The sequence below is a fragment of the Sorex araneus genome, chromosome 4 (genome assembly GCF_027595985.1).
Source record: "Sorex araneus isolate mSorAra2 chromosome 4, mSorAra2.pri, whole genome shotgun sequence".
Classification (NCBI taxonomy): domain Eukaryota; kingdom Metazoa; phylum Chordata; class Mammalia; order Eulipotyphla; family Soricidae; genus Sorex; species Sorex araneus.
In genome coordinates this window covers 41,551,854-41,566,040 of record NC_073305.1, presented here as the reverse complement: position 1 = coordinate 41,566,040, position 14,187 = coordinate 41,551,854, and the positions used below count along the sequence as shown (strand labels likewise).

The window sequence follows — 14,187 nt, the reverse complement described above, 5'->3', positions numbered from 1 at the left end:
CTTACCAGCCAATGGCATGTTTGTGCCCAATGCCAGGAAGACAAGCAGCCAGTGTCCCGCCCACCCAGGGCACTGGTTTCCAAGACTAGAATTTGTCCTCAATTGCCAACAAAAACCCACACTGGTGGGCCCTGTGCCCTTCTGCAGAATGTTCCAGGCCAGGCAGGACCTGTCCTAGGCCTGTCTTCAGAAGGCAGTGTGTCCCCCTTACCCCCACCCACAAACTCCATGGCCAGGGTCCTACTTAGTGTGACCCTACCCCCCCCCCCCCCGTCATAGCCCACTCAACAAACTCTGCCCAAATGCCCACCTGTCCCCAGTTACCGGAGATAATGAGCCCTCTCGGATGTATCTTGACCCCACGGACGGAAGTCCCTCATCAGAGCAAGGCTCTTGGCCACCCCTGGGTGCAGTAACGCCTTATAAATAGACATCAACGGTGCGAATGCACAGTGGCACTGTTCTCAGGGAGCAAAGAACTCCCCATGCAGGTGTGCTGGGAGTTCACGCCCTCTCCCAGTGGCCTCACATCAGCAGAGGGGTGCGGAGGCATGCTGGGGTGCTGCTCGGAAGAGCGGCGGGGATGGGAGTAGCCCTCCAGAGCCGGGTGGGGCTGTGGCAGAAGGAAACCAGAGACTCTTTGCCCCCTAAGTTGCCCAGGGGCTCTTGACTCTCTTGGGACAAGTCTGGAATGTGCCACCCGTCCTCTTGAGGGGCACACTAGAGCTCTCCTGCCGTACCCCTTGGAATCAGCATTCTTCCCGCACTGGGGGGATGAGACAGGAAAACCTGTCAGGGTGTCCACCCCTGTCCAAAGAAATTGGAAAGACGGCTGCACCGGCCTGGGTGTGGGCTCCCCCATACCCTCATATGTCCATGGCCCTCACAGCAGAGGGTCTTTAAGGGGGGGTCACAGGTTTCAATTCCCCAGCATCCCTTATGGTCCCCCGAGTATCACTAGGTGGGATTCATCAGTGCAGAGCCAAGAATAAGCTCTGAGTGCTACCACGTGTGGCCCCCAAACAAAAGACATAAAATAAATTTTCTTAAGGGGGGCAGCCTGAGGGGAGCCAGACTAGGCCCGGTCAGCCTGGAATGCCAGTGTGGGGGTACTGAGGGGGGACGTTTCCAGGCAGAAGCAGAATGAAAGGGAAGATCCTGGAGGTACCCCAAGATGTGCAGGACCCCCGCTGCCCACGGATGAAATCTTTACGTCTGTACAGGGCTAGGCTGGTCTCTGGTCTCTGCTGTCCCCTCCACACCCCCACCCCTGCCCCGTGTCTGCCCTCCACTGAGATGCTTCACATACTTGCCGTTCCTCCGCCGGCCCACCCTCTCTCAGGCCCCTGCACTCATCCAAGGAGGGCGTCCACAGCCTCTCCATGACTTCATCCTCCCTTCTCAAAACTGCAACCTGGAAATTTCTCCAGAACTGCCCCACCCGCCCCCCCCCACTCCCGATTCCGGGATCAACAGCTTCCCCTGTTTCTCCTTCTGGGGGGGGGTGCTGGCACCCCTTCGCTGCAAGGAACTCTGCACTTGTGGGGCAAGGCCCTGGCCAGCCCCAGGTGCCCGCAGCGTCCCTGGAGGATATTTTCAAGGATGGGCCCAGCCGAGTGAGGCTGACCTCAAAGGAAGAGCCCAAGAAGGGGGTTTTCTGGGTCCAGCCAGGGCCAGTTCAAGGTGGAGGTGCGGTTCCCTCTGGACCCACTCAGTCTGCCAGAGAGCAAAGGTGGAGCCAGGGGTTCTGGGGAGAGGGCAATAGGAGATGGTTTCCCTTACACATACTGCCACATGGAGCTCAGGGTTCTCCTTCCTCTGCCAAAGAAGGACAGTGCTACCGGGGTGCTTGGGATGGTGTGTGTATGTGTGTGTTTGTGTGTATGTGTGTGTGTGCACATGCCTGCAGGAGTGTGTGTCCTGGTGGGGCAGTGAGAGGAGCAAAGTGAGTTGACCAAGGGACCTACTCATGACAGAGGCCCAGCACATTCACGCATGCACAGGGGAAAGTTAAAGATACTTCATCACTGCCCACTCAAGGGCACTTAAGATACGATTCCCAGGCCTGCGTGGAGGTGCAGGCAGTGATGCCGAGGGCTGAGGGCATGCAGGCCTCCTACCTGCAGAAGGAGTCCGGCGGGGAGGGGCAACTGACAGTGAGGGGTGTGAGCACCTGGGTAGGAGTCAGGGTAGATGAGTCAAGGACTGGAGGTGAAGGTGAAGGTGTGGGGGCGTTGGCGATGAGGGCTTTGGGAAAGCTGACAGGCTGGCCTGAGGGTCAGGCCTTGCAGAGTTATAGGTCAGCAACACACGGGGATGGCAGAAGGGCAGACTGTTGCCAGACCCCACACCCAAGCCTGGGCCTGGCCCCGGGTGCTGAGGGTCCCGGGCAGGTGGCTGAGACGTGGTGGGGCCTCACCAAGAAGCCTGTCCACACCTCAGTGTTGAGAGTTCTGTGAATACACTTTCCCTTCAGCTGCCGGGGAGGGAAAAAAAAATCAACCCAAGGAGACAGGGGCCCACTCAGAGCCCTTTTCATCCGCCAAGTCACCAGATACACAGGCGTGAACTTGGTCAGTGGCAGAGTGACTACAGAAAGGGGGCACGCTGGGCAACCACGAGGCTAGGGGTAGGGCAGAACTCAGGGACCACTCTGGAGGGTGAGCAGTGAAGGGCCACACCTTGATTCCCAAGGGGCAGGGAGAGGGGGCTCAGGGCCTGGACAGGTCACTACTAATACACAGGCCAAGGAGGCCTTTGCTCAGCGTAGCGAAGGAGATATGGAAGGCGGATGAGGCCGAGGTCATAGAAGAAGCCTGGCATTGGGCAAGGAGGGCCAGGCATGGAATGGGACTGTGGCGTGAACCCCCGCTGAGCTGGGGGGTGTGGGTGCGTCCCTGAGAAATGCTTAGTTCACAGCTCACAAGTCTCTGTGGGTGCAGACTCAGAAGCGCCTGGGGGCTTGACGTTTGTCAGCGCTCCTAACTCCCTCTGGGGTGAGGAGCCTGGCATCAGCTGGTTCTGAAAACCCTTTAATCTGCAGACAGAGGTAAAAGAACAGAGAATGTTCTCGTGCTACGCACACAGAACTGGGGCCAGGAATGCGTGTTTTACATTCCCCCCACATTGAAATCTCCTGAGTGAGCTTGGATGGTCCGGGTGCAGGGGGAAGCAATGGAGTGCAGGCTGCGAGCCCCTCGCAGCACCTATCTCTGCTCACACAACTCAAAGTCTTGGGGTTGCACGCTGGCTGGCATCCGGTGCCCCTGGGTAGGCACCAGCGCCCCCCCAACCCCAACCCCAGCTGTAAGGCCTGAGGATAATGGGAGGGGAAGGAATCCAGCTCCTCTGGAAGTGAATCCAACTCCCTCCAGGATGCAGAGCAGGCTCCACAAACGTCAGTTCATTTGGGCAGGAAGCATGCAGGGGAGGGTGCGGGCACCACAGAGTTCGGGGGCTGAGTCTGTGGGACAAGCCCTTTCTCACCGCTTCATCGTCTTACCTGAGACTGCAGAGGTTTGTGAGGGCAGGTCACCCCTGGGGACAATCCTACTAACACGGGTGCTGATATGAGTCAGGAGGCAAAGCCTCAACCACTCACACAAGGCGAGGTGACCAGAAAGAAGTAAAGGAACTTTCTTAGAAGGGAAAATCCAGACTTGTGTCCTTCTCTCTACACCCGAATTTTCTTCTGGGGCAGTGTGTGGCACGAGGAGGTGGGGCCCACTGGGCAGTGCTCAGGGGTTACTCCTGGTTTGGGATCAGGAGTAACCTCTGGTAGTACCTGGCGGGGGGGACCATCCACAGTGCCCGGGGATCCAAGCCTGAATCAGCTGTTTGAAAGACAAGTGCCTTAACCCCTGTAATATCTCTTTGGCACTTCCAAGGTCAGAATTCTGCCCCAAAATTACCGCAGACGTGTTCTCAAAGCCTAACCAGTCAGGATCCAGAGAGAATCTGGGATAACCAAGGCTGCCCTATTGGAGGCTGAGTCTCAGAAGAGCAACCACAGCCAAACTCCCGGAAGCCAAGAAAAGAATGGTGGCAGCCAGGACTCCGGGAGAAAGGCTGGTAGGAGGGCAGGTGTATGGGGGTGGTATGTGTGAGAAGCTGCGATCACCAGGTAGAGAATCTGTTATGCAGGATGGATACTCCAAGAGATCTGCTGAATCAACCATGGAGATGACAGTCCTGTGTTGGACACACAACATCTGCTAAGAGGGTAGAACACACTTGAAAAGTTCTGAATCGTTAGCACTATAGCACTGTAGCACCTGTTGTTCATGGATTTGCTCGAGCGGGCACCAGTATCGTCTCCATTGTGAGACTTGTTGTTACTATTTTTGGCATCTCGAATACGCCACGGGTAGCTTGACAGGCTCTGCCGTGCGGGTGGGATACTCTCAGAAGCGTGCTGGGCTCCCCGAGAGGGATGGAGGAATCGCCCTACCCACTGTGCTATTGCTCCAGTCCCCGTAATAGTTAAAGAAAAATTTTTTAACCTAGTAACAATATCATTACTGGGTTCCAAAAGGAAGGATTTGGTCCTATGTAAAAATGTGAGAATGAGGATGTAATCAGCACTGCAGGGTTTTGCAAGACTGCACATCATAATGGACCAAACATGACGACCTCTCAGTGTCTGTGTTGCAAGCCATAATGCCCCAAAGCAGAGAGAGAGTATGGGGAATATTGTCTGCCATGGAGGTGGGGGGGAAGGGGGTATACCGGAGATCGGTGGTGGGGAATGTGCACTGGTGGAGGGATGGGTGTTTGATCATTGTGTGATTGCAACCCAAACATGAAAGCTTGTAACTATCTCACGGTGATTCAATGAAATTAAAAAAAAAAAAGACTGCGCATAATCCCCCAACACACACACAGCCCGGGTCAGCACTGACCAGTCTCCAGTTTCTGGACGTGCTGACACTCTGCTCACATGTCCCCAAGGATGAGAGGACAGCAAGTCTGACTCCCACCCCAGAGCTCGCCGGCAATTCTGTCCAATCCGGAGACTGGACATGTGTAACTTGTTATGCACCGTATTTTAAAATTTTTATTTACTTAGTTTTTGGTGTGGGGGCCACAAATGACAGTACTCAGGGTTTTCTCCTGGCTCTGTGCTCAAGGACCACTCCTGGAGGGGCTTGGGTGACCATATGCCGTGCTTGGGATAGAATCCAGGTCAGCCATGTGCAAGGTAAAGCCCTTAACCCCTGTACTATCTCAAAAGTCTCAACTTGTCATGTTTAAATGAAAACCAAAATTAAAAACGTTTTTTTTTTAAAGCGTCTTCTTCTTCCCCTCCCTCCACCAGCCCCACTAGCTCCACTAAGCCGGTGATGCTGACAGTTTCTTGCATCGTGGAAGGCGCCCATTGAGCAGCACTGCTCAAGGAACCCGGTCTACAGAGAACTTCATCGGCCTCCCACTCAGATCTAGAAAAATTAAGATGGTTTAGTACTTGTGATCATGAGCAGTAGTGTCCCTGGTTTACTCCAAAAGGGAAAACAAATAAACCATAAGACAACCCTGAATTGTGCCAGTTTTCCTGCGTCTATAAATACTGCCAAAGAAAAAGCAGTGATTTCTCTCTCTGAAAGTGCTGCCCATTGTGTGGTTATGACTTGCAGTTAATGTCCATTTACATCTAGGCCTTAGAGAGTACAGATCTGTTTACTGGAACTCAGCATCTCAGCTCCTCTCCGTGTCCAGCTAAGCTCTCTCTCCTAAAGGGTGTTTAGGATGATCACAAATTCAGGTCCCTTCTTGCCATCCAATTATCTCCAGAGACTCTATGAGACTGGAAGAGTCCGCCAAGGTGGATATAAATGGGTTTCCGACCTTTCTTATTTCACAATAAGAGAAAAGGTTTTATTTTGTTTTGTTTTGTTACAGCTGCAAAGGTTCTTGCAAGAGCATAGAAGCGCCAGAGCAGCACTCGGCTCGCTGGAGAATACCACTGACTGGGACATGGGGGTCTGTCAGTTCTTAGTTTGGGGACAGAGTTCATAGTCAGAGCAGTCCCTCTGCTTGGCTGAGACAAGACGCAGTCTGTCAGAGGAAGGGCTTGTGCATCCACACTTGTCAGTGACCAGATCAGTCAGAAGGGGACCCAGCTCGCATCACAGCAAGATAAAGGCATTTAACCCAAAGACGAGGACTGCACTTGAGCTGGGAGTTTTGTCAAACAATACTTGCCCCCTCCCCACACTCTTCCCCCCACGCTCTCCCAGTGCCCTTACACACACTCCAAAACCAAAATAAGTCCCCAAACTACCACACATTACCCCTGCACTAAATTCCTGCATAAATATGGCAGAACTGTCTACCAAGATAATAACTTTTGCTACAGTATCTATCTCAAACAGAAATGAAGCTGGGAAGTAGTTAAACCTATTTTCTTTACTATTAACAGGACACTTGATTATGTCTATTTCTCAGTATTAGGTTTTGAATTAAACTGGAATGATCTAGGCATATTTGAAATGGAATATACACTTACCAATTAATAAGTACAACATAATATTACACTCATAATAAGAATATGACATACAAAAATATATATGAAGTCATCTGGCTGATTGTGACCCCCAAGTAACTCCCTTCTTAAATTGGGGGATATAGAGGTACATGAGGATTTAATTTTAAAAAATTAATAAAGGAGTCCTCTGTATTACAGTATTTCTCTTAATGAAACTAACTTACATAAAGAACTCAGCAGTTATATGCCCTAAGCAAATTGTCTACTGACTTTCTCTTAAGCAATTAAACTAGAAAATAATATTTTTATTAAGTATAAAGCTAGATTTATTAAAAGTAATATGTACTAAACCACGAGTTCACTGATAATTAAATTAGTACAATGTAATTTTTCTTTACTTTGCCTCAATGTGTTTTTTATTAAAGTGAAAAACAAGTAATTTATTAAAAGTATATTAGCCTAAATCCATTACATCAAACTACTTGTTATTTAAATAATTGTTGGAAAGAAAAGTGGTCCCACTGCTTTCTTTTATTAAGTGAATATACTTTAAATAGCCTGCATCAAATAGAAGCAAGTTCTTATTCTTTAGTTTTTGCAAATGTAGTCATTGCAAGTAAAAAAAAAAAATACAGGATCACTAGTTCCTTCCTAATCCTCATTTGGCATTGATAAAAATTAAAATTAAAGAAACTGAAACCTCAAAAATTATAAAGTCCATTTCTGTAAAATAACTTATTCAACTGCTTTCAAATTTTGCCTTGAAGCTATTGTTTGGTTTTTGGTGGTGCAAGGGAATGGTGTGTGGGGGGGATAGTGGGCCACACCCTATGGTGTTCAGGGCTTACTCCTGAGTCTGTGCTCAAAGATCACTCCTGGAGGTACTTGGGGAACCATACGTGGTGCTGGAGATTAAATGTTGGTCAGTCCCATGCAAAGCCAGTGACTGTATTATCTGTAAGCCCTGTATTATCTCTTCAGTCCTTCTATGTAAAGGATTTTCGATAAACAAAAACTTCACCAAGAACCTAAGATGTATGCTGAATTTTTTTGTTCAATTTAAAATTATATGCTTAGGCTGGAGCAATAGCACAATGGGTACGGTGCTTGCTTCACACATGCCTGATCCATTTTGATCCCCAGCATCACATATGATCCCCAGGGTCCTTCCAGGAGTGATTCCTGAGCGCAGAGCCAGAAGTAAGCCCTGAACACCATTCAGTGTGGCGCAAATAACCAAAAAACAAACAAACAAACAAAAAACTAAAAACCACCCCAAACATATGTGCTTGAATTTGTTTCATCTTTAAATATTGTCAATGTAAGATGTTAAGAACTGGAATGAAAGCAATCTATTAAAACTGGGTAACTACTACTATATTGCCAAATTGGGTATTATATTCCCAAAATATAATAATCTTTAATAATTTTCATCATAAAGTAGTTTATGTAATTTCTGCTTAGTTCATACTATTTTCTTTCACATATTATTAAAATAAATTAGTAAAAACTACTTAAGACTGCAAAACAACAAGGTTTGTAAATACAGGTTTCTTTTTTTTTTAATTTATTTATTTTTAATTAGTGAATCACCGTGAGGGTAGTAAATACAGGTTTCAAACTCAGATTTGGGAGGATGAACGTTTGCTAAAGGATGTAATTTTTCCTCTTTATTTATAAAACCCAATAAATTTTGCAGACATATGCTTCTTGGTGGACTGGAGCAATAACATAGCGGGTAGGGCATTTGCCTTGCACGCGGCTGACCCGGGTTCGATTCCTCCATCCCTCTCAGAAAGCCCGGCAAGCTACTGAGAGTATCCCACCCGCACGGCAGAGCATGGCAAGCTACCCGTGGCGTATTCGATATGTCAAAAACAGTTAACAGTAAGTCTCACAATGGAGACGTTACTGGTGCCGCTCGAGCAAATCAGTGAGCAACAGGATGACAGTGATACAGTGATGCTTCTCAGTAGGTTAAAATTAATGAAACTTGTTCAAATGGTCAATTCCAGAGTTTTAAATTCTTTCTTTTTTCTTTTTTGGGTCACACCCAAAAAAGGTCACACCCCAGGGGCTGGAGTGATAGCACAGCGGGTAGGGTGTTTGCCTTGCACTCGGCCGACCCGGGTTCAAATCCCAGCATCCCATATGGTCCTCTCAGCACCGCCAGGAGTAATTCCTGAGTGCAGAGCCAGGAGTAACCCCTGTGCATCGCCGGGTGTGACCCAAAAACCAAAAAAAAAAAAAGGTCACACCCCAAAAAGGGTGCACAAGGGTTACTCCTGGCTTTGCACTCAAGAATTACTCCTGGTGGTGCTCAGGGGACCATATGGGATGCTGGGAATCGAATCTGGGTCGGCCAGGTGTAAGGCAAATGCCCAACCCGCTGTACTATTGTTCCAGCCCCGAGTTTTAAGTTCTTGTGCATTGAGATTTTAGCAAAATCAGGTTTTTTATATGATAATTCCTTAAACTTACAATATCAAATTTGAATTCTTCTCTACATGCATAAGCTACACTACTGCAAACAGTTTCTAATTATTATAAAACTGAAATTTTATGTACTGATTTGATCCCAGTTCAAGCTCCTGCATTGTATGTAATCTCCTGAGATCCACCAGGAGTGATCTCTGATCACAGAGTAATGAATAAAACCTGACCACTTGCAGGCGTGGCCCAAAAAAACCAAAATGCAAACAAAAAATCCCTGAAATTATAAAGAAATGTAAAATTTACTTATAGAAGATAACTAAAACAAAATGCATAGTTCCCCAACATCATAAACTGTTGGACCTTTATTAATGGCTAACTCTAACATAATTTCATTTTCTCAGCAATCTTTGTTAAAATGCTCTGATATTGTTTTTTAGGTTTCTGATTAGCAGTAAGAACGCAAGTAAATGAAAACAGGCAAAAGTTCTCAAAACCCTATGACTAAACAATATAGTCATCACCGAGGCCTGAGGTCACATCTTAAGTAACCGCATTGCCTCACTTGTCTTATATTTCAAACACTCTTTGTGACAAGTAGATTCATCATTTTTTTTTTTGCATGTGACCTGAGATTTGGAAAGTGAAAACTCTGTCATAATATACTTTTAAAAAATCTTGAAAGGTGGGTCGGAGAGAGAGCTCCCTAGCTGAGTGCAGACACGCTTTGCAAGCAGGCACCCCAAAAGGAACCCCACGGTCCCCAAAACCTCACCAGAGTGATCCCAAGCACAGAGCTGAAAGAAATCCCTGGGTGTGACCTCAAAATAAAACAAAATAAAAATTGATTACTGTACAAGAACTTGGAAGAGACATTTATCTGGACTATGAGATATATACGCCATAAAAGGCAAATTGAAACCTGGTTAGTAGAGTCTGCTGGTTTAATTTCTTACAGCAAACAAAGAATTCATGATGAAATCCCCCACCCACCAGTCTATGAAAACATAATGTCACCCACAGTGTCCTAGGGTAAGGCAGCATTACTGCGACTATAGTAGCCCATGTTCCTTCATGGTCAGATTCGATATAGACAACAAAGTCAGCTAAGAAGGCAAGCAGACATATTACTTTCCTAGCAATACTACCATCATTATCACTGTTCTTTCAGAAAAATAGATTTTAAAATGTTATATACAAAATGTGAACACCGAGATTTTTTTTACTTACCGCTGAATGGGAAATTTTAAAAGAAAAAAAAAAGATTCAGCTTAACGCACGGCTACTCCTCTGCTCGGGAGTTCTTAAAAATAATTTATGTAAAGCAGCCTTTTTTCTAAATTTACTGTTCTCTCCCGTATACACATTGAAAATGGTATTTGCATACAGCGAGTGTATGCACTGATACACACATGGCAAAAAGTTAAAAAATATGGACTGCATAAATCAGTAGCTGATTTTAAATACACACCAACTTAAACAGATTTGTTTGCAATTTTTGAATTCCTCAGGTAGAAGAGATCTTTCTTGCTGGCTGTGACTCTAGAAGATGTTTATACTTCATAGCAAGTGCAAAAATGCCTCCCCATATAAACAAAGAAAGAAATGTTCCAGGGTCTTGGTATTCTAACCTTGCCTTTGCTATTAAATATCCACCCCAAGAATGTGATGGAGATCAGCAAAATCAGTCTGTCATGCTACAGTAAACACGGTATTTTGTGCACTGCCCAAGACATTTCTCCTCATGAATATAAGTTGCCTGCCATTTATTATGAGATTTTTCCCCCGATTGACACCCCATTATGTATATTCAGTCAAGCTCAAACAAGATTTGAAGTGATCAATATACTATTTGTGCTGAAAGTCTATTAGCAGTCCTAGCAATAAACTCTGCAGTGGAACAAAACGGAGATATTTAGTGAACCGAATTACATGGAAATCCATGTTTTGGGAAAGGAGATAGAGGCAGGAAGGTTGAAAGAACAGGGGGAGAGAAGGTAAGATAGATGTGTCTTCTAATTAATACTCTTTTTCTTGCATTCTGAAGTCTGACCACTGATGAGATGTATTCAATGCTTAAACATTTTAAACACAACTCTCTTAAATTATAGGTCTCTAGAAGACTAAGCAGGAGTCTAAACCAGCACAGGGTCCTTTTCTGAAACTAGAAAATTCCCTCTCTAAAGAGCGATACATGGATGTACTTGATATCTAGAAACTGAAGCTATTCCCTAGGAAAGCTGTGAAATCAATCCCACAGTACCCTAGCTTGCTTTGGGAGAAATAGCAATGGCCTCCTGCATATTTTAACACTTTTCCATGTTATAACTGAATGTACCTGATCCCTTGCACCATGACCTTCATCAGCTAAGCTAAGGAAGCATTTGAGTGTGTGAATGTGGTCACAATGTAGTTCGAGAGATAGCAGCCACAGGATTTCAGATAGTGCGAAAGAACTTTGCTCTGCAAGCTGGCTGTGTCTACATACTGGAATCTGTTTGACCTAGGGTATTAGGGTAGGCAGAGCTGCCCAGAAAGATGTGACATCTGTGTAAGTGTTAACTCAGCGTTACCCAAAGCCCAGGGATTCATATTTTACTGCCATGGAAAAGAATGTGGTAGAGAGGGGTAGAGAAGAATCCAGATAATTCAGGCTGTGATGGCGGCCGTGGGGTTTGGCACTCTGCAGCCACAAGCGCTGGTCTAGTTAGACAGCCAACCCCTCCCACCCAAATGGATGACGGCACCTCCTTCCAGACTCATTTGTGAGGCTTGAGTCTCAGCTGGGAGAAACTGGGAGGAACTGCTGTGCATAAGCTCTCAAATGATCGATATCTGATTATTTGGTTTGCTGAACTTACATTTTGAACCACTCTCAGGCAGAAGAGCGAAGTCACCATGCGTTGATCAGAGGAACACCTGCAATGCCAAAATATTTAAATTATGAGCACTCCAGGTAGTTTCCAAATTCCATGAGTTAGCAAAGAAGACGTCCGGCAGTTTGACCAAAGGAGATGCTGCCTGAGTCACTTATAAACAAAGGCTCTGTCTCCTGATATTTTTTGTCCTAAGACCTACAGTGTGAGTACTTTTACACTGACACCGTGGAATATATACTTATAATACGAACAACTGCATTTGTTCACTGCCTCTTCTTGTTGCTCCTAAGGACAAAGACAGCCACACACAGCGGAATCAGAGCCCAGCGCCCACCAGGAAAGAAGGAAGAACCCTCCCATAATCCCCAGTCGCCTCCAAATAACAGAATAACCCCAAAATAGCAATCTAGTTTGTGTAGGACGCATGTGTATGTGGTAAAATGAACACACCAAGTGGATTCTTAACTCTGTAGAGAGATAAATACGCAAACATTAAATTTTAACAGAGCAGCAATTTCCAAATGGTTTTTAAATGCAATTTCATACTTGCCCAACCCAATAATCACACTCCGCAATATATGCACAAATTATTCTTAAATTCTAAAAGTAAATGATATCATCAATATCACTGATCTTACAATTCCCTGTGATTTAGTGGATTAGCAAGGTGTAGGGTTTTTTAAAAAATCAATTTTCTTGCAAAATACATAACCTGGCATCCCAAAACGGAAAAAAAATAGAGATTCTTAGAGGTCAACCAACTCTAAAAGAAGTCAGAAGTCAGACAGTGATTCCCCCATATTGCAAGACTTGCGAGTGTCCCCCCCAAATTCCCAGGATACATAAACACCATCTCCCAAAGTGGAAAAATTTTTTTTTCTTTCTTCTTCTTCTTCTTCTTCTTCTTCTTCTTCTTCTTCTTCTTCTTCTTCTTCTTCTTCTTCTTCTTCTTCTTCTTTTTTGACAGACCAGCGCAGCCCAGGTGTTTATTTACCCGGCACATTCACTTCGCCAGGAGGTGGTTGTTCTGGAATGCTCCTCATATAATGATGTGTACATATTTACTTGTCCAACTCAAGAAGGTACTGTTCTGGAACCTTCTTACATTATAATTAATGGTGCAAGGGGGCAGAGCTTGCACCTTTGCTTGACTAGAATCACAGCAAATCTTCAGGAAAGACCATCTTTAATTCAGGCTGTTAGGGCTCCACCATCTAAGCAAAACACCAGAGATAGTGGAGCCATTGGAGGCCTGAAGAAACCCCAGAAATCTATTTCAATTTAAAATAGCTTGCAATTGCAGGTAATTTACCTGATTGTGTTCCTGGTGAAATCTCAAAGACTCCTAAATGCTAAGATTTGTAGGTATAGATTACAGATTTAAAAGAAGGCAAAGGTGGTAAAAGGATAAAAAGATAAAAAAAAAAAGCAGAAAGGGTTGAACCTATAGTTCATGTCTCACTTCAGATTGTAATAAATGCTGCACCTCGATGACCTGGTCACCACACCCAGATTTAGAAATGCTGTCATTCCCTCTGGCTATTAGGGGAAAGTATCATTGTCTCTTTAAATAATTAATTTTGCCTTATGAAATGAATGGTAATATCAAGTGGCTGTCCTTCTGTGATATTTGGTTGTGTACTTAAAAAATTAAGTACCTTGGGTATCCCATGGGCAGACCCAGCGCCTGCAGGAGACGATGCGGCAAAGCATGGTTCTAATAATAATGAACTGGGGGTTTATAGAGAGTGCCCCTACTGAGCAGATCAAGACCATTCCTTCCCCACAGGTTTGCAATGAGATCAGAAATCTCCTTGCTGGTGGCAGAAATGACCTTCCTCCAATCTGAGGTGGCATGATGGGGTTCTGATGGAAGGACCAAGCAGTGCGAGGCAAACTCATTCATCTGTTTCCTGCTCCGCTGAGGCATCTCTGTTCTGAGATGCCAGCACTCATCTATTCCGCAAGCAGGTTTAGTGCCTGAAAATAAACCCCCTCCTTCTAAAAAAAACTTACTTTTATAAAGAAATAATTTTATTCAGAACACCAAAGTAAAAATAACAAAAATAAATAAATAATAAAACAACCCCCAAGATAAAATCCAAACTCCTTGGGTTTGCTTCATTGTGTGCCCTGATATTTGTCCTTCCTATCATTGTCTTTTAGCCCCAGGATCTTAAAATATGGAAACAACTCCCACTTCACTTCCCCTTTCTATCAAAATCAACCTCTCAAAGTTAAATCGCCATTTTAACAAGCTGACAGGTAAAGCGGACGAGTATTGTGCTTCTTAAGACCTACCTACGGATGAAAGCTTATCCTCCAATAATTTAGTAATGATTTAAATCATCATAAACCCAAGCCTAGAAATGGCCTCGCTCTGCACCACTG

At 45.4% G+C, this 14,187-nt stretch overlaps 1 long non-coding RNA gene across 1 annotated transcript in view; it reads right to left on the bottom strand.

Annotated features, from left to right (window-relative positions):
• Positions 1 to 14,187, bottom strand: part of LOC129404241 (uncharacterized) — a 122,507-nt gene that overhangs the window by 106,431 nt on the left and 1,889 nt on the right. Inside the window, exon 2 of the long non-coding RNA XR_008629784.1 lies at positions 11,779 to 11,836. This is a non-coding gene — a long non-coding RNA (uncharacterized LOC129404241). The remainder of the gene's footprint in view (positions 1 to 11,778; positions 11,837 to 14,187) is intronic.